Raw genomic sequence first — 26,819 nt, forward strand, 5'->3', positions numbered from 1 at the left:
AGTGATAGAAGATAGTAGTAGCTGCATGTCGGCAGCATGCAGCACCAGCGGCAGTAGTAAAATTGCTTACCTAAGAAGTAAATAAGCGGTTCGGCAGGTCGGCAACACTTGCGTTGCTTAGTAGTTAAGGTAAACTAGGTAGCTAATGTTGAGCTGTACCTAGTGTCTAGGCTGGTACACGTATGTGATGAGGTGGGCAGGAGTAGAAATATCTCAGCTGCCATAGTCGGTTGAATCACCTATAAAAGGACATGAGTCCCTCGGTTGTAACTAAGGCCATTCAGATTCAATACAAGGCATTTCCTCCTTCTAGTACCACTGTGTATGCTCCAAGCCTCAAGTGTTGTGTACTACTACTGCTGCTGCTACTACGTGTGTGTGAGATACACTAGTGAGTGTGTAAGTAGTACGTGTGTGTGCTCATCCGCCGGTCATCTATCAGTGTATTCGAGTGCTAGCGAGTAGTTCTGGGCTAACAATTGGCATCAGAGCCTCTGGTTGTGGTAGCCATGGCCGGTGGTAAAGGAGTTCAGCAGCGCACCACCTCGGGTGGTTCCCAGGCGCGGCCATCACAGGACGGCTCCCAGTCGCCGGCTCCGGAGGAGCGGCGAGGGCGCAGCCGCTCCAGGCGCGGCCATCGCGGTGAGGTCGTGGTTAGGGAGATCGTGCGTGAGACCGCGGTCAGTGGTAGCGTACCCATCACCTTCCCGATGCTCACGCGCTCGAACTACAGCGAGTGGGCGTTGATCATGGAGTGCAACCTCCATGCAGCGAGCCTCTGGGCTCCCATGGAGGACGACCTGATCGAGAGAAAGGAGGACAGGAAAGCCGTGGCAGCACTCATGCGCGCCACGCCACTGGAGATGCACGGCATGCTCGCGGCGAAGGCAAGCGCCAAGGAGGCGTGGGAAGCCATCCGTACCCAGCGCCTCGGCAGCAACCGCGTGCGCGAGGCGAACGCGCAGAAGCTGCGGGCGGACTTCGAGAACATCGCCTTCAAGGAGGGCGAGCTCGTCGACGACTTCGCCATGCGGATCTCCAGCCTTGCGTCACTGCTCCGCGCGCTCGGCGACACCATGGACGACGCGAGAGTCGTGCGGAAATTTCTCCGCGTCGTGCCATCTCGCTTCGCTCAGGTAGCGGTCTCCATCGAGACCTTGCTTGACCTGAGTGAGCTCTCCATCGAGGAGCTCACGGGCCGGTTGCGGGTGGTCGAGCACCGCCTTGACGACGGCCGCGAGAGCTTTGGCGGCGGACAACTCCTATTCTCAAAGAAGTGGGAGGCCAGGAAGCGTCAAGGACGTGGTGGCGGTGCCCAGAGCAGCGGAGGCGGCACCGGCAGAGGCGGCGGTCGCACCCAGGGTGGAGCTGGACGAGATGCCGGCAGCGACGACCGAGACAAGTGCCGATATTGCAGCATCAAGGGCCACTGGGCCCGTGAGTGCCGCAAGAGGATGGCTGACGAGGATGTCGCAGCCGCGGCGAACCTCGTCCAGGCTGAAGAGGACGGTGGGCCAGCAATGATGATGGCTTGCGTCGAGACCATGCAGGAGGACCCAGCGCCTCCGGCGACCATGGTCCCGACAAGCATCGAAGCCGTGCAGGAGGGCGCAGCACCTCCGGCGACCACGGTGCCGGCAACCGTTAAGTCCGTGCGGGAGGCACGGAGCTCTTCAAGTAATCCCCTCTCGACATCGGTAGCGCTCTCCTCGGCAACAACGTTCTGGGAGGCTACGATTGGTAGGAGATGAAGACCCGGGTGTGGGGAAGCCACACCCCGGCAACCACGTTCCCTGCGACGCTGGTCAAGCCCGTGCAAGTTGGCACGGCAATCGCGGCCCCGACATCCTCGGGACCCGACAAGCCCGTGCAAGTTGGCACGGCAAAGGCGTACCCGACATCCTCGGGACCCAATAAGCCCGTGTCAGGAGGCACGGCAACGACGCATATGGTGGGCCACATCCCAACCATGATGCTGGTGACCAGTGAGACCGTGCAAGAGGCACGACACTCTCAGGTCGGCCACACCCCGACAACCAGGTTCTCGGGGTTCTACAAGCCCGTGTGGGCAACACGACACTCTTCGACAAGCCTCAACTGGAAGGCAATGAAGAGACGGTCATGGGGCGGCAAGGCCTCGACCGAGACTATGGCGACCATAGAGTCCGTGCAGGAGGCACAACACTCTCTGGTCGGCTATGCCGCGACCCCGACGCGCTCGGGGTCCATCGGGACGCACGGGACTCTGTAGTTGGGCACGACCCGGCTACGCTGGTGGCGACCGTCGAGACCGTGCAGGAGGCACGGTGCTCTATGGTCGGCCACACCGCAGCCCCGACGCACTCGGGGTCTATCGAGTCCGTGCGGGAGGCACGACTCACGATTGTCAGGGGAGACCCGACAAGGAAGTCTGATGGGAAGAGCACCAAGGACTCCGCTACCCTGAGAGGAGCCACTCCGGTCAGTGTGGCGTCCGGCACAACGACCCCGGGAAGGGAGTTCCCGAGCAGTGCGGCGTCCGTCACAACGACCCCGGGAAGGGAGTTCCCGAGCAGTGCGGCGTCCGACACAACGACCCCAGGAAGGGAGTTCCTGGGTAGTGCGATGTCCGACAAGTCATCCCCGAGAAGGGAGTTCCCGGGTAGCATGACGTCTGACACGATGACCGCGGGAAGGGAGTTCCATGGCATTGTGACGTCAGGAACTACGACCCCAGGAACACTGACGCCCACAGGCGAGGTGGTTCCCTGGCAGTTCATGTCCCTGCCAACATCGCGGTCGGACTTGTTAGATGCCAACAAAAATTGTGGCGATCCACACAGGTTCCGAAGCCTAGGTGGACCTTCTCGGCGAACCTGCGGGACGACCGCAGCATCCCGAGATCAAGAAGCACGAGTAAGGCGTATGGGCTACACAAAGCCTGAGAAGACGGACATCCCGACGAAGGCACTTGATCGCATTCGGTTCCAGGAACCACGCGACAAGATTGGGATCATGGAAACAAGCTCCTTCGACAAGGTTGAGGAGGAGATTGTTGGGTCAAACCTTGTCTCCGAGGCATGGCTACAGCGGCAGCAACAGCTTGCATGCAACGGCAGTAGTAGTTATTACTCAGCTATGAAGTGATAGAAGATAGTAGTAGCTGCATGTCGGCAGCATGCAGCACCAGCGGCAGTAGTAAAATTGCTTACCTAAGAAGTAAATAAGCGGTTCGGCAGGTCGGCAACACTTGCGTTGCTTAGTAGTTAAGGTAAACTAGGTAGCTAATGTTGAGCTGTACCTAGTGTCTAGGCTGGTACATGTATGTGATGAGGTGGGCAGGAGTAGAAATATCTCAGCTGCCATAGTCGGTTGAATCACCTATAAAAGGACATGAGTCCCTCGGTTGTAACTAAGGCCATTCAGATTCAATACAAGGCATTTCCTCCTTCTAGTACCACCGTGTGTGCTCCAAGCCTCAAGTGTTGTGTACTACTACTACTGCTGCTGCTACGTGTGTGTGAGATACACTAGTGAGTGTGTAAGTAGTACGTGTGTGTGCTCATCCGCCGGTCATCTATCAGTGTACTCGAGTGCTAGCGAGTAGTTCTGGGCTAACATAAATTAGGCAAGGTTTTGAGCTTTCAAGAGGATTGGCTAGATTTCAGGTGACCGAAAATCCAATTTGGGTGAGTCGATTCGCTGTGAGCCGTCGGATGCAAGATGGATGACCAGATCGGCTTCTTCAACCTCCGACACGGTTCATTGTTCATCTTCTTCAACCTCGAACCGCGGATCTAGCACCGGGCTAACCGCCCGCGGCCGGCAGCGCTTCCGGGCCAGCCTCTCTGCCCCGCCCTCCCCCAACCGCCGCCGTGTTGCCGCCGCCCCCCGGCCATCCCTCTAACCGCGGCCATGAACCATTTTTTTCCGGCGAACCTACACACCCCACCCCCAACATGCCTAAGATAGATAGTGGGGCCGCCTGCCACTCTAAGATAGACCCAACGGGCTTCTCCAGTGAGCCGAGGACTGCATCTTCCTTCTCTCCGGCGGCTTCTTCCTTCCTTCCTTCCAAAATCGACTGACCCAAAAACTATTTTCAGGTGACTTACAAGTAGATATTGTGAGCTTTAAAACCCCTGGAACATGGCTATCATTGGCAATGCATTAATCCCTAATAGCTTGTAGAGGACTAGGAGTTTATGTTCATTTCACATCCACCTTAATTTGCAGTAAATTTGATTAGCATGCTGGACTAATTTTGCAAATCAAGGTCAGTTTAAGGTCACTTGGAAGTGGTTTTGCCACATACATCGATCACCCAATTTTGTAGTGCAGGCATGAGTTTTGAGTTCCTGTTTCAGGAATATTTCGGCCATTGCGGAAATCACTAATTTAGTTATTTCGGTTTTCATTTCGGCGAAGTGACCAAAATTTCAACTTGAATTAACTAAGATCCAAGCAAATATTTTAAAATTTTAAAGAAATAATTTGAATTTCTATGTACTACCAAAATTGCTGAAATATTTTGACCGAAAGGCAATTATTTCAGTATGTACTGAAATGAATGAAATTTCTGAAATTACACTGAAAGTGAGAACCATAATTACAGCCTAGACATCAGCAGGATTCACTTTGGCAGAGATTTATGAAAACCTGGTGGTTCCAGTGGTTACCAAAACATTTACGGTTTAATCAAATAAAATGTGGTGAAAACTGAATCAGGGCCCAACTTAATTCGTTTATTTATCAAATTTCATAAAAAAGGTTGAATTAAGTCTAACGAAATTTCGGCACATTGGCCTAATCTGATATGCAAATTTGGTAGGGAAAACACGATTTACCTGTTCTCATTCTTATGTTGTTTATTACAATTTTTTGAGTTGCCTACATTGAATATATTTTTCTCAAAACACACCTAAGGGTGTGTCATCTGTACTCTGTCGAATAGTTGATCATATATGTCAAATCAATTATCAATTTACATAGTTTTGTTTCTCAGTATTGGGAATTCAGTTGTTGTTAAATGCTTTGAAAGATGTTATTATAATCTTTCTTTTATCTCATGACGCCGGTTGATTTGAATAGCAATTGCTATATTCTTATTGATATAGGTATCAATCAGTCCTGAATCGATGGCTCGTGAGAGGAACAGATCTATAATCAATGAACTTGTTAGATTGCATAAACAACATTTGGATGGGAGATTGCCTGTTTATGATGGAAGAAAGGGAATGTTTACTGCAGCTCCACTGCCATTTAAAACCAAAGAATTTATTGTCAAAGTATCAAATACCGAGAGAGGATACCAGGGGTATGATGTTTTCCATTTTTATTATGTAGTTGTAATTTATGTATCACTTGTGTTAATCCTTCTCTTTTTCAGGGAAAAGGAGTATAAGGTCACCATAAAGGAAGTTGCAAAACTAAATCTATACAATCTTCAGCAATCCTTGGCTGGTAGGCAGAGAGAACTGCCGCAGGACACTATCCAGGCTCTTGATATCGCTCTGAGGGAAACCCCCACTGCAAAGTAATGTGTCCAGAGATATTTGATTCATATAGAACAGCACATGTTTATTGGCAGAGCGTGTCTTCCTATTGCTTGAGCATACATGGATTTATTTTGCTTGCTAATTTTTGACAGGTATACACCCATCTCAAGATCATTTTTCTCAAAATCATTTGGACATGGTGGTGACATTGGCAGCGGGGTGGAATGCTGGCGAGGGTATTATCAGAGCCTGCGCCCTACACAGATGGGATTGTCACTGAATATTGGTATAGTAACATACTGGTTTCTACCTATAATATAACTTACTGCACAAGATGTTGTTCTTCTCTTCATGACAGAAGTGTGTACTCCCTCCGTTCACTAATGTACGACCTATTAGCTATTTCAATATTGACTACATGATACTAAAATGAGTGAACATGCGTACTAAAATGTGCCTAGATACATACAAATCAAGAAAAAGCAAAAATGTCTTATATTAATGAACGGAGGGAGGCGCACCCATCTCTTATAAACTAACCATATCATTGCAAGATCTATCTTTGCTTGTGAAACCGAAAGTACACATTCCACAGTTTTCATATTAATTTAAGCGCTTTTTCAAACTTCATCGTCAGTATGAAGCTCTGGAGTTCATTATTTAAAATCCTTTGTCTGTTTGATGAATTTTATATTTTCCTCATGCAGATATTTCTGCAACAGCATTTTACAAAGCTCAACCAGTAATGGATTTTGCACTGGAATATCTTAACATCCGGGGTGATGCTCCAAGGCGTTTGTTTGACCAGGATCGCCTGAAAGTATGTACCATGACACAGCTTTATTTGCATCCTTTGTCATTCTTTACTGTACCAAAATATAATGGTTGAAGTTGATCCTGTTTTGTCCTTTTCTGCTTTGTAGCTAAAGAAAGCCCTCAAGGGAGTCCGAGTTGTGGCAACGCATCGACCTGATATATCCATTCGTTACAAAATTACTGGGATAACCTCAGCTCCGCTAAATGAATTGACGTATTTCTTACCTCTTTTTTAAATTTACTCATCGTTTTCTTTAGTTGCATCGCATTTCATTTATTATATCATGCCATACTCTTACATAATTTTGTTCGCCTTTTACAGATTTGACCTAGATGGGACAAGGGTATCAGTTGTCCAGTACTTTATACGCCAATATGATTACTCTTTGAAATATATACAGTGGCCATGCCTCAAGCTGGCAGTGATAGCAGGCCAACATATTTGCCTATGGAGGTTTCCTTTTTCTTTGAATCCTGATCTATCTGATTGCTTAAAACCAATTAATAGGGCGGATACATATGCATAATTATATATGTAAACTTCTTCAGGTTTTGTCTGATGCACCCATATGTAATTAGAATTATCCTTTTGTATGCAGGTTTGCAACATACTTGGAGGACAACGCTATTCGAGAAAGCTAAATGAGCGTCAAGTCACAAACATATTGAGGTTGGCATGTGAGCGGCCAGATAAAAGGGAGGGTAGTATCGTGGAGGTGAATTATCTATTTATTTGTATGTTAAGTGGGGGTGAATTTGTTAGTTGCTCACATTTGACCTCTTTGTTGTTTACATTTAGATATACAGTTTTTGTTCTTGTCTTGTGCTTTTTTATTATGTTATTTTAAAATTGATATACATTTTATATTATCAGGTTATTAATAGAAACAACTATGGCATTGATGATAATGCAAAAGAATTTGGAATTAAGGTGATGAACCAACTAGCATTGGTCGATGCTCGTGTGCTGCCTCCTCCAAGGGTACATGTTTTTTTATTTATACTAAAGAATAATCTCATTAAAACTTTGAGCGCAGTGTCTCCTCATGAAATTGTTCTGTTTTTTTAGCTTAAATACCATCAGTCTGGACGAGAACAAATATGCAATCCGTCGGTAGGACAGTGGAACATGAATAACAAGGTATTTTGAGCTATTTATCTTTTTTTTAATCATCTTCTTAAATACTTCAGTTGCACTAATTTGCAACTAATTCTGTTTTCACAAGCAATATAATTGCTACTGGCAGTTTGTGGCTTTGTGCAATGACAATGTTATGTGGTCTCTTAAGGCATATGTACTTATTAGTTGATACTTAGTCAGGGTAACACATCTCCCTCTAGAGACCATCTCTTTTTCTTCTCGTTTTTGCTGACAATTGTAATTATCTTCATGGAGAAATCATTAAAAAAACGTTTTGTGTTGGTCATGGTAATGTTTCAACATATTTGGTGGTATGATATTTTTATATTCTGAGTTAAAATATGAACTTGCATTTTCAGAGAATGATAAATGGAGGGTCCATCAGGCACTGGGCCTGTGTTTCATTTGGCTCTCGGTTGCAATGGAATGATGTTAGCGTGTTCTGCAACTATTTGGTTGGCACGTGCAATAACATGGGCATGGTAAAAAAAACTTTCACAACTCAGAATACAATGCTGTTTATAATATAATGTATGGGTGATCTGACTATCTTTTTCTTCTTTTGATGTAGCAAGTAAGTGAGACACCGTGTGTGGACATTGTTCAGGCACGCCAGGGTAACTTAGAAGCTGTAAAAAATATATATAGACAATCTGCCCAAGTACTTGCTCAGCAAGGTTTGGAAGGACAAAACCTTGAGTTACTATTTGTAGTATTACCTGATGGACCTAATGCAAGTGATTGTTATGGTAAGCACATCAAATGGCTTTTCAGGGTGATGGGAGTTTTTTTTTTTTTTGCTGTGCTGTAGTAACCTTTCGTGCATATACAGGAAGAGTAAAGCGGCTTTGTGAAATTGTGCTTGGTTTAATAACTCAGTGCTGTTTACCTAAGCATGTTCAGAGAGCTGGCACACAGTATCTACAAAATATGGCCCTTAAGATCAATGTTAAGGTAGGATAAACTGTGCAAGTGCATGCATTGTGGCTCTAATTCGGAGGTCAATCATTCCACTGACAATGTTAACTTAGGTTGGTGGTCGGAACACCGTACTGGAAAATGCATTGCTTCGGGGGATACCTCTGTTGACAGATAAGCCTACAATTATATTTGGAGCAGATGTGACCCACCCATCTCCTGGGGAGGATATGTCTCCATCTATTGCAGCGGTTAGTGTCCAGTCAATCTTCATACTTTCTCTTATAGCATCGTTGTTTAGATCATTTTGCTTGAGTCCTAGTGTTCTGAGGATTAATGTTTTTTCATCATTGAAGTGCATGTACTAGAAAATTTAGCAAATGTACTCTTGTCAATTGATGCATGAGCTATTGTAGAACTCTTTTCATGTTGATACTGTTGTGGGTGCATGTTCTCATTGTATATAATCAGTAGTTTGTGAGTGTCTGACTGAACCTCAATAAAGATTACGTTTGTTACAACTGGATTTGTCCAAAACGAAGTGGTATGGGGCTCCTTTCATTTTAATTTGTACACTTTTGGGTTTGAGAAAGGCTGTGAGAATAAAATAAGCTTCTTTTGCTGTTGGGAATATGAGTTCATACTGGGAACAAATGAGATAGTTTACCTCAAAGTTGTGGAATGACATAGATAAAATTTATATATCTAAAATGACATATTGTACCAGATTTTTTTTTCTAGGAATGAACACCATGTCAACATTTACTTCTTTTCTCAAAGCCATGCACTGTATCTTACTAGATTGTATAACTAGATCATGTCATATTTGTTCTTGCAATGTTGTTCCAGTTTCTGCAAAGTAACGTTAAAGCTTTCACAGGTTGTTGCGTCGATGGATTGGCCTGAAGTGTCTAAGTACACATGCTTGGTGTCTTCACAAGGTCATAGGGAAGAAATCATAGCTGACCTTTTCACAGAAGTGAAAGATCCACAGAAGGGGGTTATATATGGTGGAATGATAAGGTAACGTTGGATATGCCAGTGTCTGTTACTGTTGTTCTTTTCCTAATATAATATTCGTTGTGTATAAATGTGTGTGTTGCAGAGAGTTGCTTTTGTCCTTCTATAAAGCAAACAAGTCTTGCAAACCTGGAAGGATAATATTTTATTGGTTAGTGAAGGAAATTATTTGTGCTCTGGTTTCTGAATCAACGCCTTTGTTGTCTGTACTGAGAGCTTATTTGCTTTCCTTGCAGAGATGGTGTTAGTGAAGGCCAATTTAGCCAGGTCTTGCTTTATGAAATGGATGCAATATACAGGGTATTCTTTTTGCCTCCTTTATTTCTCTCTGTTTCTATATTGTATTTGATTTTATTTAGTTGGTTGCAGAGAATAATAACATAGACCTTTGAAATTGTATTTGATTTTATCTTGTTGTTTTCTCTCTCCTAGGCTTGTTCTAGCTTAGAGAACGGTTACCTTCCTCAAGTTACATTTGTTGTGGTGCAAAAGCGGCATCACACAGGGCTTTTCCCGGAAGATCATCGTTCAGGGGCCATGGCAGATCGAAGCGGAAACATCCTGCCTGGTAAACTAAATTTGCTAAGCAAGTAATTATCTTGACACATACCATTTGGTTGAGTTTTTTACTCACTAAAAATGTTGTTGTCAGGAACCGTTGTTGATACAAAGATATGCCATCCCAGTGAATTTGATTTTTACCTCTGTAGTCACGCCGGCATTCAGGTAACAGCTGCCCATCCTTACTGGCGCCAGATTCTTATTCTCTCCTCTGATGCATACAACAGTTTAGTACCCTTTCACATTGGAGTAATGTAATGGCAACTGCTTGTGCCTATCAGGGAACGAGCCGTCCAACTCATTACCATGTCCTCTATGATGACAATAATTTCACCGCTGATGCCTTGCAAACGCTGACTTACAATCTGTGCTACACGTAAGCAGTTTTCGGTAGTTTTTGCTGCAATCCTTTGCTAAAAGTATCATTCCCTCTTGCTGATGCGCCGACCTAACTATTCTGCTTGTCTCACAGTTACGCACGGTGCACACGGTCCGTCTCGATCGGTACGTATTGATGTGTAATTTTGCATTGTCTGATATCTACCTTTTGCCTGAGTGACCGATGCCGCTCCCAATTAGCCATGTATCTCATTTTCCTTAACAGACAATTGGCAGCTGATTTTCTGTTCCATTTGTTGCAAATTAACAGTTCCTCCAGCATACTACGCGCACTTGGCGGCTTTCCGGGCGCGGCACTACCTGGATGACAATCACTCTGATCATGGATCATCTTCTGTGGGCGGCACCCGAATGAATGATCACTCTGTCCCGGTAAAGCCACTGCCCAAAGTTAAGGAGAGTGTCAGGCAGTTCATGTTCTACTGCTGAAGACTGATTTCGCATTTTCTGGACAATAGTGGACGGTTTTGTACCTGTGGAACTTGCAAATGTTATAGGCCAAAACGCGTACTATGATGTCTTGTTTGGAAATTTCTGTGATGTGATATAATGTTGAAAATTAAATGCTTTTTCTAACAATCATGGTCCCCACCTGAGTGCATTACTCAAATTGCCAATCTAGTTTTTTTTTCCTCTTTTCGAAAGGGAGGTTAAAACCTCCGGTGATGCAGATTCTTGTTGATTATTCTGTACAGTACAAAACAAAGAGAACTATGGGTAAACCATTACAAGGTACTAGTAGCTGCCCGCGTGTTGCAACGGGGCATCCACATCTTTAGTAGTTTAAAAATAATTGTGTCAAGCATATACTCTCTCCGTCCCAAAATGCAAGATCATTTTTTATATTATGATAGTGTCAAAAATGATCTTATATTTTGGAACGAAGGGGGTACTTTGTAGATCCTTTTTCTAACCATCTTGATCTAATAGATTTTTTCTTAAGACCTCCAAATCTTGCAAATAAAGCACCCGCATCAATATAATTTTCCAGAAGTTTGTAAAATAAGAATCATACACATAGAAAATAACATGTTTATTTTTTGAATGGATTTGCAAATTCTCATCTAAATGATAATTAGTAAAGTCCCTTCTGACTCCTACTCTACTTTTTTTGTGAATAACTCCTAGACTATTTGATTAAACAAACAAAAAGATCAAGAAAAAAAATCCCCACAAATCTGCATGTAAAATCCAATGGTTTAGGAGTTAGATGAGACATTTTTGCGAATAACTCCTAGACTATTTGATTAAACAAACAAAAAGATCAAGAAAAAAATCCCCACAAATCTGCATGTAAAATCCAATGGTTTAGGAGTTAGATGAGACATAATTATTTCTCATGAGAGTTAGACACACCCGTTTGCAATCAATTAACACAAACACTAGAAAGGTTATTTCGGATGCCACTATATGAACATGCAGATCTAAATATCAAAATATTCCATGGCAATGCTATGTACTTATTCCATGGCAATGCTATGTACTTTTCTCTCTAATCTATATTTTGCACTATCACAACATGCCTCATTAGCGAACCAACTTGTGGTTAGATGATTAGGAGGACAGTGATATCTTCAGTCCATCGGGGTTGAAATCCTGGTGCTCGCATTATCCTGAATTTATTTCAGGATTTTCGACTATGCGTGTTCAGTGGGAGGAGACATTTCCGTCGACTACAAGGTGCGGAGGTGCTCGTAGGAGTATGGTGTGCATGTGTGTTCATATGGGTGAGTGTACGCACGTATATACGAGTGCCTGCGTCTGTATCGTATTTAAAAAAACATGGCTCATTATAAACAAACCCAAATGATAACGCCCACACGTGTGGCACGAAGCAATTCCGCCCATATGTTTTTTGATGGCAACTTTAGCTACAAGAGGATGACAACTTTGGTTGTGAAGCATGACAACTTTCTGTTTGGATGGCAATTTTTCAATTTTTCTGAGATTTTTTTATGACAATTGTAGTGTAAAAAACATGTGGAGGGTGTTACTACACGCCACACATGTGGCGGTTATCCGCGTCCAACATCCCTCGAGGCGTCGGGAGAGACCTGCCATGAGGGAGTTGCTGCCTTGCTTATGTTTTTTTCAGGGGTAATCGCAACTTTATTAACTTAAAAGTGGTCTGGGACCTCGTCCGCTACAACATGTAAAATGCAATCAGGGGGAAAATTAGGGAAATAATCTGAAGTCTTGTTGCTAACATCCTCCTTAGCTAAACCATGTGCCGCTCTATTCGCCTCGCGACGTACCCAAGTGACTTTGAACTCCTGCCTTGTCCGCAGCAGCTCCTTCGTCTCCTCGACCAGTTGACCCATAATCGAGAGGTTCTTATCTTCCCCATTTAGCATGGTCACCACCTCCTGGCAGTCTAACTCGACGTGAAGACGCTGGATGTTCATACTCAGCGCCAGTTGCACTACACTTCTCGTTGCTAGCATCTCAGCAAGTTGGGGGTTAACAGTACCCGGGAAGAAAACCGAAGCTCCTCCTCGATAAGCACCATGGTGATCCCGCAGGACCACGCCGCCCCCACCTCCATCCTGCATCTTGGTTGCTGCTCCGTCTGCGTTGGCTTTAACCCAACCCATCTCCGGTGGCCTCCACCTCTCCAAACTCCTTGGCTCTCTGATAATTTGCTCCCTCGAGTGAACCGACCGCCACTCCTTGATGTGTTCGTGAACTCTCTCTGCCAGTTCCCTTGCATCCCGGATTCGCCTGCCATCTCTCGTTTCATTCCGCGCGCACCACAAGCCGCACAGGGAGTGGATCATTGTCTCTCGTTCCTCCATCCCCGCATTAGCAAGCCACACCTTGAACCAGGCAGCAAGAACTTGCAGCGATCCATCCAGTGCTGGCGGCAGGACCACGGGCTCGGCCTTCTCCTCACAAAGCGACCTCCAGAATAACACCGAGTGGGGACACGTCCCAAATCTGTGGTATGTTGTTTCTTCCCGTCCGCACGCACAGCATAACACCCCAGGTTTGATCCTACACCGGTGCAGTTCGGTTCCAACAGCGAGACCATTTTTTAACAGACGCCACGCATGAATTTTTGCCTTAGCAGGTGCGTTGGTCTCCCACAAAGCAAGCCATGCCTTGTGCTCCTTACTAGGCATCGAGGAACTCGGCTGTCCGGCCCCCGTGCCTTTGAGCTGCATGCAGAGGTGATACGCAGATCTGACAGTAAACTGTCCGTTGCTAGTATAGTTCCATGCAAGATAGTCTTGCCTGCCTTGACCACCCACCAATATTTGCTTATGTTGGGGGGCGCAACCGTACGGCAGTTTGAATAAAGCACAGATTCCCTTAATTAACACGTAATGTGATTTTCCCTCAAAAGAAAAACACGTAACGTGATGAGTAATCACAACAAATATTTTGCCTAGCAATGGAGACCGTGTGTTTTGGGATGGAAACAAATGATTTCTCCTTGGTGAAGATTTCCTTGCATGGGCACATGAGAAGTCAAGCATCTACTCTGTTAAATCAGCGTACCGGGCTCTAGTGAATCAAAAAGAGCACTTAGCTCTAGATGAAGGGCAGGTTACCGGCATCTCAGTGAATCAACAACAGATGTGGAACGCAATCTGGAAGCTCAAAGTCACCCCAAAAGTGAGGGTGTTCTGGTGGCGGGTGATGAGGGGCATCTTACCTGATGAATGCACCTTAAAACACCGCCACATAAGACAGGTCAGCACTTGCAAAATTTGTCTAGCCATGGATGAGGACATGGAACATGCACTGCTGCATTGTTCGCATGCACGGAGGTTTGGGGAGGAAACAAGACTGTTATTTCATGTTGATCTACCTCGGCTCCATCCTCTGACTTGGACGAAAGACATTCTATGCAATCTCCGTTTCTCTGACAAGGAACAGGCGATCTTCATCACGGTGATGTGGGCAATTTGGACGTCTCGAAACCGATTAACGCATGACAAGGAGGGGTGGAGTCCAACCTATTCTGTCAGACTGATTAGAGAAGACCTAGCCATCTTGGAGTTACCCAGGCAGTAGGAAATCACGTTACCCGGCTTCGGTTGGGAGCCTCCTGACGATCCTCATATCAAGATCAATACAGATGCTGCAGTTCACCTTGATGATGGCAATGCAGGAGCGGGAGGTGTTGCCCGCTCGTCCTCAGGCTTCAAGGGTGCATGGTGCAAGCCGATATCGGGTGTTACGGATCCTCTCATCGCGAAGGTTCTAGTGCTGAAGGAAGGAGTCCTTCTTGCTACACTTCGAGGCTTCACGCATGTGATCATGGAGACTGACTATCTAGAGGCAGTTCACCTCTGGAACTCTCGCTATACCAGCCGGTCGGTGATAGCACCTATTTTGTTTGAAATTGGAGAGCTAGCCCTTAGTTTTACTTCTTTTCGTATTCAGCATGTAATGAGAACAACTAATGGTCCTGCACACCTGTGTGCTAAGCGTGCATTTACGCTTAACGTGACCGAGAGCTGACTCGATACACCAAGGCGCGCCGCCACCCCCACGCTGAGCATGAAGCTCCTCGTGGACACCAAGGCGCGCCGCGTGCTCTTCGCGGAGGCCGGCAAGGACGTGGTGGACTTCCTCTTCTCCCTCCTCGCGCTGCCCATCGGCACGGCCGTCAAGCTGATCGGCGCCAAGTCCATGGTGGGGAGCGCCGGCGACCTCTACCGCAGCGTGGAGAAGCTTGACGGAACCTACGTCCAGCCCGGCGCGGCCAAGGACGCGATCCTCCGCCCCGTCATGGCTCGCTCGCCGGCCAACAGCGCCCTCCTCGGCCTGCCGACTCCCTCCAACAGATTCTTCAGGTGTTCCTCCTTCAGCGGTTGCCGCGACTACGTGACGGACGTGAGCGGCACCAAGTGCCCCAGATGTTCCTGTGCGATGACGATCCAAATCCAGTACGCGCCGCCTGCCGGTGCCATTGCGCAGAACGCGGCCACCGCGGTGGCGGCAGCAGATGGGTTCGTGCGGGGCGTCGTGACGTACACGGTGATGGACAGCCTCGCGGTGTCGCCCATGTCCGCCATCTCCAGCATCGCGCTGCTCAACACCTTCGCGGTCAGGGATCTCACCGCGCTCCAGGAGAAGATCGTGCACATCGGAATCTCTCTCTTATTGTTTAGCTGCACGTCAGTCGTCTGAATTTTAAATTCGGGTCAGCCCAATTTTTGGCAAGGAAGCAGTGGCCGTGCAGAGCACTCAAGGCAGCATCCAGACGGCAGGGGTGAAGTTTGTTTTAAACCTTGAATTTGTAGAGCACTACTTAAACAAATCCTGACGTCTAAATTCCTGAAATCTATACCCTATACTCACCAATCCTGATCAATCTAGACCCTAGACGTGTTTGGCGCGCCGGGAAGAAGATGATCCTGGCCAGGATCAATCGCTAGTCTCACTGACTACTTTGGCACAGCTGTTACAGCCATCGTCTATCTCAATTCTCTTCCTCTCGTTGCAGCCTTGGCCAACTTGGTAAGCAGCGCTCCACCCAATGCAGATGATGCATGCAAGTAGTAGCACAATCATCCACACGCACACACGCAAGTAGCAGCGACACACACGCTACCGCAGCAGCAGCACGAGCGCGCCGGTCTGCTCGCGGCGTGCCGGACACCGAGAAGACGACGACAAGTACTGCAAGAAATAAAAAGAGATGGAATTTTGTGAACTGGGTCTCACCAGAGAGGGTAAATCGACGCGGCGGAGCTCTCACCGGAGACGAAGAAGAATGCTCCACCATGGATAAAACGTCAATTCCACTAATTTTGGTCAAACGCCAAGCAAATTGCTCGTGTCAGTAGCCTTCCCTCGTCTCCTGTGACCGCGTGGGCACCAATTGCAGGTTTAATTGGCCACCGGTGAAATCACTTCGAGTCCCTCCACTGATGTCGCTCTGCTCCGCCGTCGCGGTCTTTCCAATCCCCTCCCCTTGTCCATGTCGAGAACTTCTGTTGAACCGCTCGTTCAGAGAGCTCTGCAGCGTTAATTTACACTCCGCCTTCCCCTCCGCGCCCCTCCCGGCGGCGAGACCTGTGGCAAGATCCCTCGAGAGCTCTCGGCCTGCGCTCTGGTGAAGAGGAGAGCTAATCCGATGGCAGCGGCGCTGGGTCGTCACGGGCGGGTGGAGGTCGTGCCCCTGTCGTCCTTGGCGGTGGCGGCCAAGGCGGAGCCCCTTCGTGCGGTAGAGGTGATGCAGCTGGACCACCCTGGGGGCGGCGGACCACAGTGGCAATGGGATCTGTGGCTGGACGCGGAGGTCCAGGACAAGCAACGCTGCCAGGAGACAAAAAGCCCACCCAACGCGAGGACAGCTGCACATGAGATGGATTCCAGACGAGAAAGACAGAGACGAAGAAAAGAGGTCGAGGAAGAAGAAGGACGCGACATGTAGGCCTGTGCGGTCAGTGACAGAAACAAGTGATCCCAGTGGAAATTTTCTTCCAAACAGATCTAGAGTTGGGTTAGGGTTACAATTGACCGGGATGGACAAGTATAGGGTATAGACTATGGATTTAGACGTCGGGGTTTGTTTGCGTCGCGCTCTACAACCTCAGGGTTCAAAACAGACTTTACTCCAGACGGCAGCGCCGGCCGAGCTAAGCGTGCCACAGCCGGTGGCGAGCCGGCAGAGGCAAGTCTGAAGGTTGAGGGGTGCGGGTGCTCATTGGAAAAAAATTCTCATGATCATTGATTTAGAGGGATGGCTGGGGGTGGTGCCAGCACGGTAGTGTGTGGCGGTGGGGGAGGACGGTGCAACAAGACTGACGCGGGAGCGTTGCTGGCTGCGGAAGGAGGAGGCAAGAGATTGGGCCTGTGGTACATGGGTGGTTTCGGGAAAGAGATGAATAGGAGGACGGCAGAAGATTGAAGAAGATGATCTGGTCATTTATCTTGAATCCGTCCCAGAAAAAAATAGCCACGTCTTTTTTTCCAAAGAAAAATACATTATAGGATATCCGTACATTGCCTTGTATCATGCGGTAAGCCAAGTGCTAAAACACAGATTCACGGCTTATTTTCATCTAAGCCGAGTATGTCTTAAAGGACACACCACGAACAACGCGTACTCGGCTTACATCTACGTACGCCGAAGATCCAGTATGTCGGCACTCGGCTTAATGACAGAACACGGCGTACCTCAATATAAGCCGAAGGTGCAGCGGAAATGCACCCGGTTTACGAAACAATACACGGCAAATGTAACTGCCACGTGGCTCGCGCGCCGCCTGCTAATGGCTCCGTAACGGTGTTGGATGTAAGCCGAGTACCTGATAAAATACACTCGGCTTACGGCGCATAAAATATATGTAGTGCAAGAAATGATTAGAGTGATGAGTTGGGACTTATAATTACTTGTTGCATTTCTTTTCCTTCCCCTAATTTCTCACTCATTCTGTCTAGGCTAGTTTTCATCGCACTTTTAATCTCATTTCATCATTGTTAGAAAAAACTGAGACGCATACTCGACCTATCAAGGACTGAAAGCAATCATACGAAAACGGCACTGGATTTGTCAAGGAGATTCGTCGATTCGGGTACATCCCCGGGGCCTGACCACAGACGCTCCACGACGTGACATCGTCCAACCGAGCGCCGACACACACCATCGGCTCCCTTACGTGCCTCTCCTGTTAAACTGGCACAGGTTACATCGTGTCTCCATCCCCACATATAACTAAGAGGACTATGATACAAAGTGTCGAAACCCGCCCGGGCCACGGACAGTTGAGACATGCCAGGGAGGGCCTGGAGACTACACCGTGCTGTGTGGGGCCGGGATATATCAACTAAAGGGCGGTCTAATGTTTTAAATACCCAATGCACAACATTGATATGACACCTCCCTCACAAACCAGTCAGTCATGCAGGAAGGTTTAGGACGTCGGGTGACATCCCCCCATATCAACCAGTTGGGAGGGAGTCATGTGATTGCATGTGCTCCAACCTGGCCTGGCATGTCGGCATGACCTTCCGTGACACAATACAAGGGGAATACCCCCCGGTCAATCCGATCGAAATGACGGGCAGGACCGCTGCCACCCCCACACTGAGTATGAAGCTTCTCGTCGACACCAAGGCGCGCCGCGTGCACTTTGCGGAGGCCGGCAAGGACGTGGAGGACTTCCTCTTCTCCTTGCTCGCGCTGCCCATCGGCACAGTCGTCAAGCTGATCGGCGGCAAGTCCATGGTGGGTAGCGCCGGCGACCTCTACCACAACGTCGAGCTTCTCGACGGAACCTACGTCCAGCCCGGCGCGGCCAAGGACACGATCCTCCGCCCGGTCATGGCCCCCTCGCCGGCCAACAGCGCCCTCCTCGGCCTGCCGGCCCCGACGCCGTCCAACAGATTCTCATTCTACAGGTGCTCCTCCTACGCCGCTTACATCATTTGCCGCGAATACGTGACAGACGTGAGTGGCACCAAATGTCCCAGATGTTCCTGTGTGATGACGACCCAAATCCAGTACGCGCCGCTTGCCGGTGCCGTGGCTGGCGTTGCGCAGAACGCGCCCACCGCGGATGGGTTCGTGCGGGGCATCGTGACGTACACGGTGATGGACAGCCTCGCGGTGTCGCCCATATCCGCCATCTCCAGCATCGCGCTGCTCAACACCTTCGCGGTCACGGATCTCACCGCGCTCCAGGAGATGACCGTGCACATCGGATACAAGGAGGTGAGTGACTCATCTTAGCCATCGATCTACTTCATCTTCTTCACTATATAATTAATCCCTAGCTAATTTTATTTCAAAAAAGAAGGGACAATCTTGATCAAGTTTTAGTTTCACGGATTTGGTAATTGCACAATCACATTATTAATGATTTGTAGGGTTTGGAGATATTGAAGGCCTCGCCGCAATCCAAGACTGTTCTCACCGATGTCTTCCTTTGAAAGAAGCCCCCAAGCCACGAATGAGAGAGATCCGGCGTGCACGGTTTTGAGATATGAACGTGAACAAACTATAGGGTCGATCCATCTATCCACTTCAGTCGGGTCTATCTTAATTTTCTGAAGCATGCACACGCATAGTTGCATGTCCGTGCCACCCATTTTGCATTATGATTTTATATTGATATTTATTGCATTATGGACTGTTATTACTCATTATATCACAATACTTATGCTTTTTCTCTCTTATTTTATAAGGTTTACATAAAGAGGGACAATATCGGCAGCTAAAATTCTGGACTAGAAAAGGAGCAAATATTAAAGACCTATTCCGCGCAGCTTCAAAAGTCCTGAAACTTCACGAAGAATTGTTTTGCAATATATAAAAAATATTGGGCGAAGAAAGCATCAGAGGGGGGCCACCTGCCATCCACAAGGGTGGAGGGCGCGCCCTATCCCCCTAGGCGCGCCCCTGCCTTGTGGGACACCTGGCAGGCTCCCAATGCCCATCTTCTGCTATAAGGTGTGTTTTGATCTGAAAAAAATAAGAAGGAAGTCTTCGGGGCGAAGCGCCGCCGTTTCGAGGCGGAACTTGGGCAGAACAAATCTAGGGCTCCGGCGGAGTTGTTTTGTCGGGAAAACTCAAATCGAAGCCATCGTCATCATCAACGATCCTCTCATCGAGAGGGGGTCAATCTCCATCAACATCTTCACCAGCACCATCTCCTCTCAAACCATAGTTTATCTATTTTATCCGATCTTTGTCTCAAAACCTTAGATTGGTACCTGTGGGTTGGTAGTAGTGTTGATTACTCCTTGTAGTTGATGCTAGTTGGTTTATTCAGTAGAAAATCATATGTTTAGATCCTTAATAATAATTAATAGTCCTCTGGTTATGAACATGAATATGTTTTGTGAGTAGTTACGTTTATTCCCGAGGACATGGGAGAAGTCTTGTTATAAGTAATCATTTGAATTTGGTATTCGTTCGATATTTTGATGAGATGTATGTTGTCTTTCCTCTAGTGGTGTTATGTGAACGTCGACTACATGACACTTCACCATTATTTGGGCCTACGGGAAGCCATTGGAAAGCAATAAGTAGATGATGGGTTGCTAGAGTGACAAAAGTTTAAACCCTAATTTATGCGTTGCTTCGTAAGTGGCTGATTTGGATCCATATGTTTCATGTTATGGTTATATTTATCTTAATTGTTCTTTCGTAGTTGCGGATGCTTGCGAGAGGGGTTAATCATAAATGGGAGACTTGTCCAAGGAAAGACAGCACCCAAGCACCGGTCCATCCACATATCAAATTATCAAAATAACGTACGCGAATCATATGATCATGATGAAAACTAACTTGACAGTAATTACCATGTGTCCTCGGGAGCGCTTTACTTTATATAAGAGTTCGTCCAGGCTTGTCCTTTGCTACAAAAAAGATTGGGTCATCTTGCTGCACCTTGTACGTCTCCATCGGATCTACTACACTTTTGCCCTTGTTTTGGAATGTAACTTGCATGATTTGAATGGAACTAATCCGGACTGACGCTTTTTTCAGCACAATTACCATGGTGCTATTTATGTGCAGAAACAAAAGTTCTCAGAATGACCTGAAACTTCACGAAACATCTTTTCGGAAATAATAAAAAATCCTTACAAAAGATGAAGACCAGGGGGCCCACACCCTAGCCACGAGGGTGGGGCGCGCCCCCCTACCTCATGGGCCCTCTGGAGCTCCTCTGACCTCAACTCCAACTCTATATATTTGCTTTCGGGGAGAAAAAAATAAGAGAGAAGGATTCATCGCGTTTTACGATACGGAGCTGCCGCCAAGCCCTAAAACCTCTTGGGAGGGCTGATCTGGAGTCCGTTCGGGGCTCCAAAGAGGGGAATCCGTCACCATCGTCATCATCAACCTTCCTCCATCACCAATTTCATGATGCTCACCGCCGTGCATGAGTAATTCCATCGTAGGCTTGCTGGACGGTGATGGGTTGGATGAGATTTATCATGTAATCGAGATAGTTCTGTTAGGGTTTGATCCGTAGTATCCACTATGTTCTGAGATTGATGTTGCTATGACTTTGCTATGCTTAAGGCTTGTCACTAGGGCCCGAGTGCCATGATTTCAGATCTGAACCTATTATGTTTTCAGCAATATATGAGTGTTCTTGATCCAATCTTGCAAGTCTATAGTCACCTACTATGTGTTATGACCCGGCAACCCCGAAGTGACAATAATCGGGACCACTCCCGGTGATGACCGTAGTTTGAGGAGTTCATGTATTCACTATGTGTTAATGCTTTGGTCCGATACTCTATTAAAAGGAGGCCTTAATATCCCTTAGTTTCCACTAGGACCCTGCTGCCACGGGAGGATAGGACAAAAGATGTCATGCAAGTTCTTTTCCATAAGCACGTATGACTATATTCGGAACACATGCCTACATTATATTGATGAATTGGAGCTAGTTCTTTGTTACCCTAGGTTATGATTGTTACATGATGAACCGCATCCGGCATAATTCTCCATCACTGATCCATTACCTACGAGTTTTTCATATATTGTTCCTCGCTTATTTTACTTTTCCGTTGCTATTATTATCATCACTACAAAATACCAAAAACATTAATTTTGCTATCATTACCTTTTGCTACCATTACCACTACTATCATATTACTTTGCTACTAAACACTTTGTTGTAGATATTAAGTTTCCAGGTGTGGTTGAATTAACAACTCAGCTGCTAATACTTGAGAATATTCTTTGTCTCCCCTTGTGTCGAATCAATAAATTTGGGTTGAATACTCTACACTCGAAAACTGTTGCGATCCCCTATACTTGTGGGTTATCAAGACTATTTTTTGGCGCCATTGCCGAGGAGCATAGCTCTATTCTTTGAGTCACTTGTGATTTATATCTGCTTATCATTATGAAGAACTCGAGAGATCCAAAAACCATGATTTATCCCTCAACTACGAGGGGAGGTAAGGAACTGCCATCTAGCTCTACACTTGATTCACCTTCTGTTTTGAGTAAGCTTGTGACACCTAAACCTGCTTCTGCTATTTGTTCTGATATGTCGCATGTTATTGATGATGCCACTTATGCTATGCATGATACTTATGATGAAACTACTCCTATGCTTGATACTACTGTGCCACTTGGTGAATTTCTTGATGAACAACTTGCTAGGGCTAGAGAGAATGAAATTATTGAAACTGATAATATTGATGAAAGTGATGATGAAGACTCTCCCCTAATAAATATGAATTGCCTGTTATTCCTGAGGGCTATGTTATGGATGAAGAAATTGCTAAAGCTATTTTTGCTTGCAAGGATATATATGATCTTAAAAAGTTATTAGCTAAATGGAAACAGCAATCTCTTAATGCTAGACCTGACCCTGCTTTTGCTACTTCACCTATCTGTGTTACTGATAAGGATTATGAATTCTCTGTTGATCCTGATATATTACTTTGGTTGAATCTGATCCTTTTCATGGCTATGAATCTGAAACTGTTGTGGCACATCTTACTAAATTAAATGATATAGCCACCCTGTTCACTAATGACGAGAAATCTCGCTACTTTTATATCCTTAAAATATTTCCGTTCTCATTAAAGGGTGATGCTAAGATGTGGTTTAATTCTCTTGATCATGGTTGTGTGCGTAGTCCCCAGAATATGATTTATTACTTCTCTGCAAAATATTTCCCTGCTCATAAGAAACAAGCTGCTTTAAGGGATATATACAACTTTGTGCAAATTGAAGAAGAGACTCTCCCACAAGCTTGGGGGAGGCTTCTCCAATTACTTAATGCTTTGCCTGATCACCCTCTTAAGAAAAATGAAATACTTGATATCTTTTATAATGGACTAACCGATGCTTCCAGAGATTGCCTGGATAGTTGTGTTGGTTCTGTTTTTAGGGAAAGAACACCGGATGAAGCTAAAATTCTATTGAATAATATGTTGACAAATGAAAATAATTGGACACTTCCTGAGCCAACCCCTGAGCCTATTCCTAAACCAACTCCGAAGAAAAGAGGTGTTCTATTTCTCAGTCCTGAAGATATGCAAGAGGCAAAGAAATCTATGAAAGAAAAAGGTATTAAAGCTGAAGATGTTAAGAATTTACCTCCTATTGAAGAAATACACGGTCTTAATTTACCGCCTGTTGAAGAAACATATGATCTTAATCCATTACCTATTGAAGAAATACATGGTCTTGATAACCCGATACAGATAGTAAAGGTAAATTCTCTCTATAGATATGATAAAGCTGAAATCCCTCTTACTAAGTTTGCTAGCCCATGCTTAGATGAGTTTGATAATTTTATGGTGAAGCAAGAAGATTTTAATGGTTATTTTGGTAGACAATTGAAATACAATTCAAATATGCTTGAACACTTGGGTGATTATATGGCTAATGTCAAAGGTGAACTTAAACTTATTAGTAAACATGCTTCTATGGTTACCACTCAAGTAGAACAAGTACTCAAGGCTCAAAATGATTTGCTCAATGAATTGAATAGTAAGAATAATGATTATGCTGTTAGAGTGGCTACTAGAACAGGTAAAATGACTCAGGAATCTTTGTATCCTGAAGGCCACCCTAAGAGAATTGAGCAAGATTCTCAGAGAAATAATATAGATGCACCTAGTCCTTCTAAAAGAAAGAAAAAGAAAAATGATAGAACTTTGCATGTTCCTAGTGAACCTATCGCTGAAACACCTGAGAATCCAAATGATATTTCTATTTCTGATGCTGAAACACAATCTGGTAATGAACCTGAAACTAGTGATAATGTTAATGATAATGTTCATGATGATGCTCAACCTAGTAATGATACTGATATAGAAATTGAACCTGCTGTTGATCTTGATAACCCACAATCAAAGAATCAATGTTATGATCAGACTTTGTTGCTAGGAAGCATGGTAAAGAAAGAGAACCATGGGTTCAGAAACCCATGCCTTTCCCTCCCAAACCATCCAAGAAAAAGGATGATGAGGATTTTGAGCACTTTGCTAAAATGATTAGACCTATCTTTTTGCGTATGCGATTAACTGATATGCTTAAAATGAATCCTTATGCTAAGTACATGAAAGAAATTGTCACTAATAAAAGAAAGATACCGGAAGCTGAAATTTCCACCATGCTTGTTAATTATACTTTTAAGGGTGGAATACCTAAGAAACTTGGAGATCCAGGAGTACCCACTATACCATGCTCCATTAAGAGAAACTATGTTAAAACTGCTTTATGTGATCTTGGAGCCGATGTTAGTGTTATGCCTCTCTCTTTATATCGTAAACTTGATTTAAATAAGTTGACACCTACTGAAATATCTTTGCAAATGGCTGATAAATCAACTGCTATACATGTCGGTATTTGTGAGGATGTGCCTGTTGTGGTTGCAAACGTTACTATTTTAACGGACTTTGTTATTCTTGATATTCCCGAGGACGATAGTATGTCTATTATTCTTGGAAGACCTTTTTTTAATATTGCAGGGGCTGTTATTGATTGCACCAAAGGCATTGCCACTTTTCATGTTAATGGTAATGAGCATATGGTACACTTTCCGAGGAAACAACCTCAAGTTCATAGTATCAACTCTATTGGAAAAATTCCATCGATTATTATTGGAGGTTTTGAATTTCCTCCACCTACTGTCAAAAAGAAATATGATATTCTTATTATTGGGGATGTGCATATCCCCGTTGAGGTAACATAGTGTTATTCGAAATTTCTCCCGTTCCATGTTATTCGGAATGAGTTTGTTAACAAGACCTGATCAACCTTGTTAGTGGATTCCTTTTGATGAGCATGAGATGGATGAAACTAGAAGGCACAACCTTCTGTACCCTCCTTTTACTTTCTGTTATTTATGTTAAATAAAATTAAAATAAGTATTTTCCGTCTGTTATCTGAATTATCCATGCAATATAAAAATACCCTGAAAATAAAAGTTCTCCAAATGCCCTGAAATTTAAATGTGATTTTTTCTGGAATATTTGAGAATATTTGGCACTAAGAACATAGCACGGGGGGCATCCACCTGGCCACGAGGGTGGAGGGCACGCCCTCCTGCCTAATGGGCCCATGGTGGCCCCCTCCACTTATTCCTGCACCCACACACTCCTTCTTCCTCCCAAAAACACGTTTATCCAGTTCAAACCCGAGTCCAAGCTCATTTTGCTGCCATTTTCGATCTCCTTGCTCAAAGCACCTCTCACAAAACTTCTTGGGGGGATTGTTCCTTGGTATGTGACTCCCCCATTGGTCCAATTAGTTTTTGTTCTAGTGCTTTATTCATTGCAAATTTGTGCTGTCTAGGTGACCCTGTTCTTGAGTTTGCATCTCAAATTTATGTGGTTCCAAGTAGTTTTGATGCATTATATAGGCTCTAGGCACTTGTAGGAGTAGTTGCTATCAATTTTGTTGAGTTTGGTTTACTTTTATTTTGAAGTTACTAAAAATTTCAGAATTTTTCAGAAAATAATGAAGAGGTTTTTGAGGGGCTCATTGAGCCGAAGCTCGAAGGAAAAGCAAAATGAAGAAGCAGAGAGGCCCAAATATAATCTGCCTCGCACCGCGGGTTTCGGCCATGTGAATGGCATTCCGATGATTTCTTGAGAGCAGACGGGATTTATGATGATTTTTACGAATTGGCTGAGAATGCAGGCCTCACCGCCTTCCTCCATGACCAACGCGAATAGTATCTCTTACTCACCAATATCTTTGTGCAAAACTTCCATTTTCATGCTAGGATCTCACCACCTACGGTGGAGTTTTATTTATATGATGAGCATAAGGAGGTGTCACTTTATGATTTTTGTCGGGTTTGTTTGATCCCTTTCGAGGGCACAATAGAGGAACCACATCGCGGCGATGTGGATGGGTTTATTGATACCATCATTGTAGGGGAAACGAGGAAGGTTTCCAATGCACGAATCACTAGCATACATTTTCCTGTTATACGCTACTTTGCAATATTTACTAGTCGTTGCTTAATTGGTCGCGGAAACTGTGGAAACCTTAGTGTTCCTGGTATTATTATTTTGTTCCACGGTTTATTTTGTGATAACTCTGTTAGTATGGGCGGTATTATTGCTAAATGGTTAAGTCTGAACCGTACAAAGGGCCCCATCTTTGGAGGCATCTATGCTTCATTCCTAGCTGCACATTATAACATACCTATAAGGCACTATGAAAAAGAAGAAAAATTGATGCCTACTGTTTATTTAGATTATAAGAGTATGATGGCACACGGTTTTATTGTTAAGAATAGGGAAGGGGAGCTTAAATACAAATTGTTTTTTGATAAACACCATCCTGAGCCAGAGTCACGCCTACTCCTTCCTTGTTTGATTTATCTGCAGACAAGTACCTTGTTTCTTTAGAGGCTATTCACGCCTACCGGAACCCTACATCAGCCACAGAGCCAGAGTCGGAACCACAAGTTGATCCTCCACGACAGTCTAATTACCAGTGGGATCCGAAGATGATTGCCAACCAGTGGCAATCAGAGTCTTCTTCTTCGCAGTACGACCCCAACTATTACTATGGATATCCGCCAGAC

At 45.3% G+C, this 26,819-nt stretch overlaps 1 pseudogene; it reads left to right on the forward strand.

The window, feature by feature from the left end:
- Positions 1–5,102: 5,102 nt before the first annotated feature.
- Positions 5,103–10,911, forward strand: LOC123087274 (protein argonaute 12-like; annotated as a pseudogene).
- Positions 10,912–26,819: the final 15,908 nt, after the last annotated feature.

This window comes from Triticum aestivum, chromosome 4A, assembly GCF_018294505.1.
Source record: "Triticum aestivum cultivar Chinese Spring chromosome 4A, IWGSC CS RefSeq v2.1, whole genome shotgun sequence".
Taxonomy (NCBI): Eukaryota; Viridiplantae; Streptophyta; class Magnoliopsida; order Poales; family Poaceae; genus Triticum; species Triticum aestivum.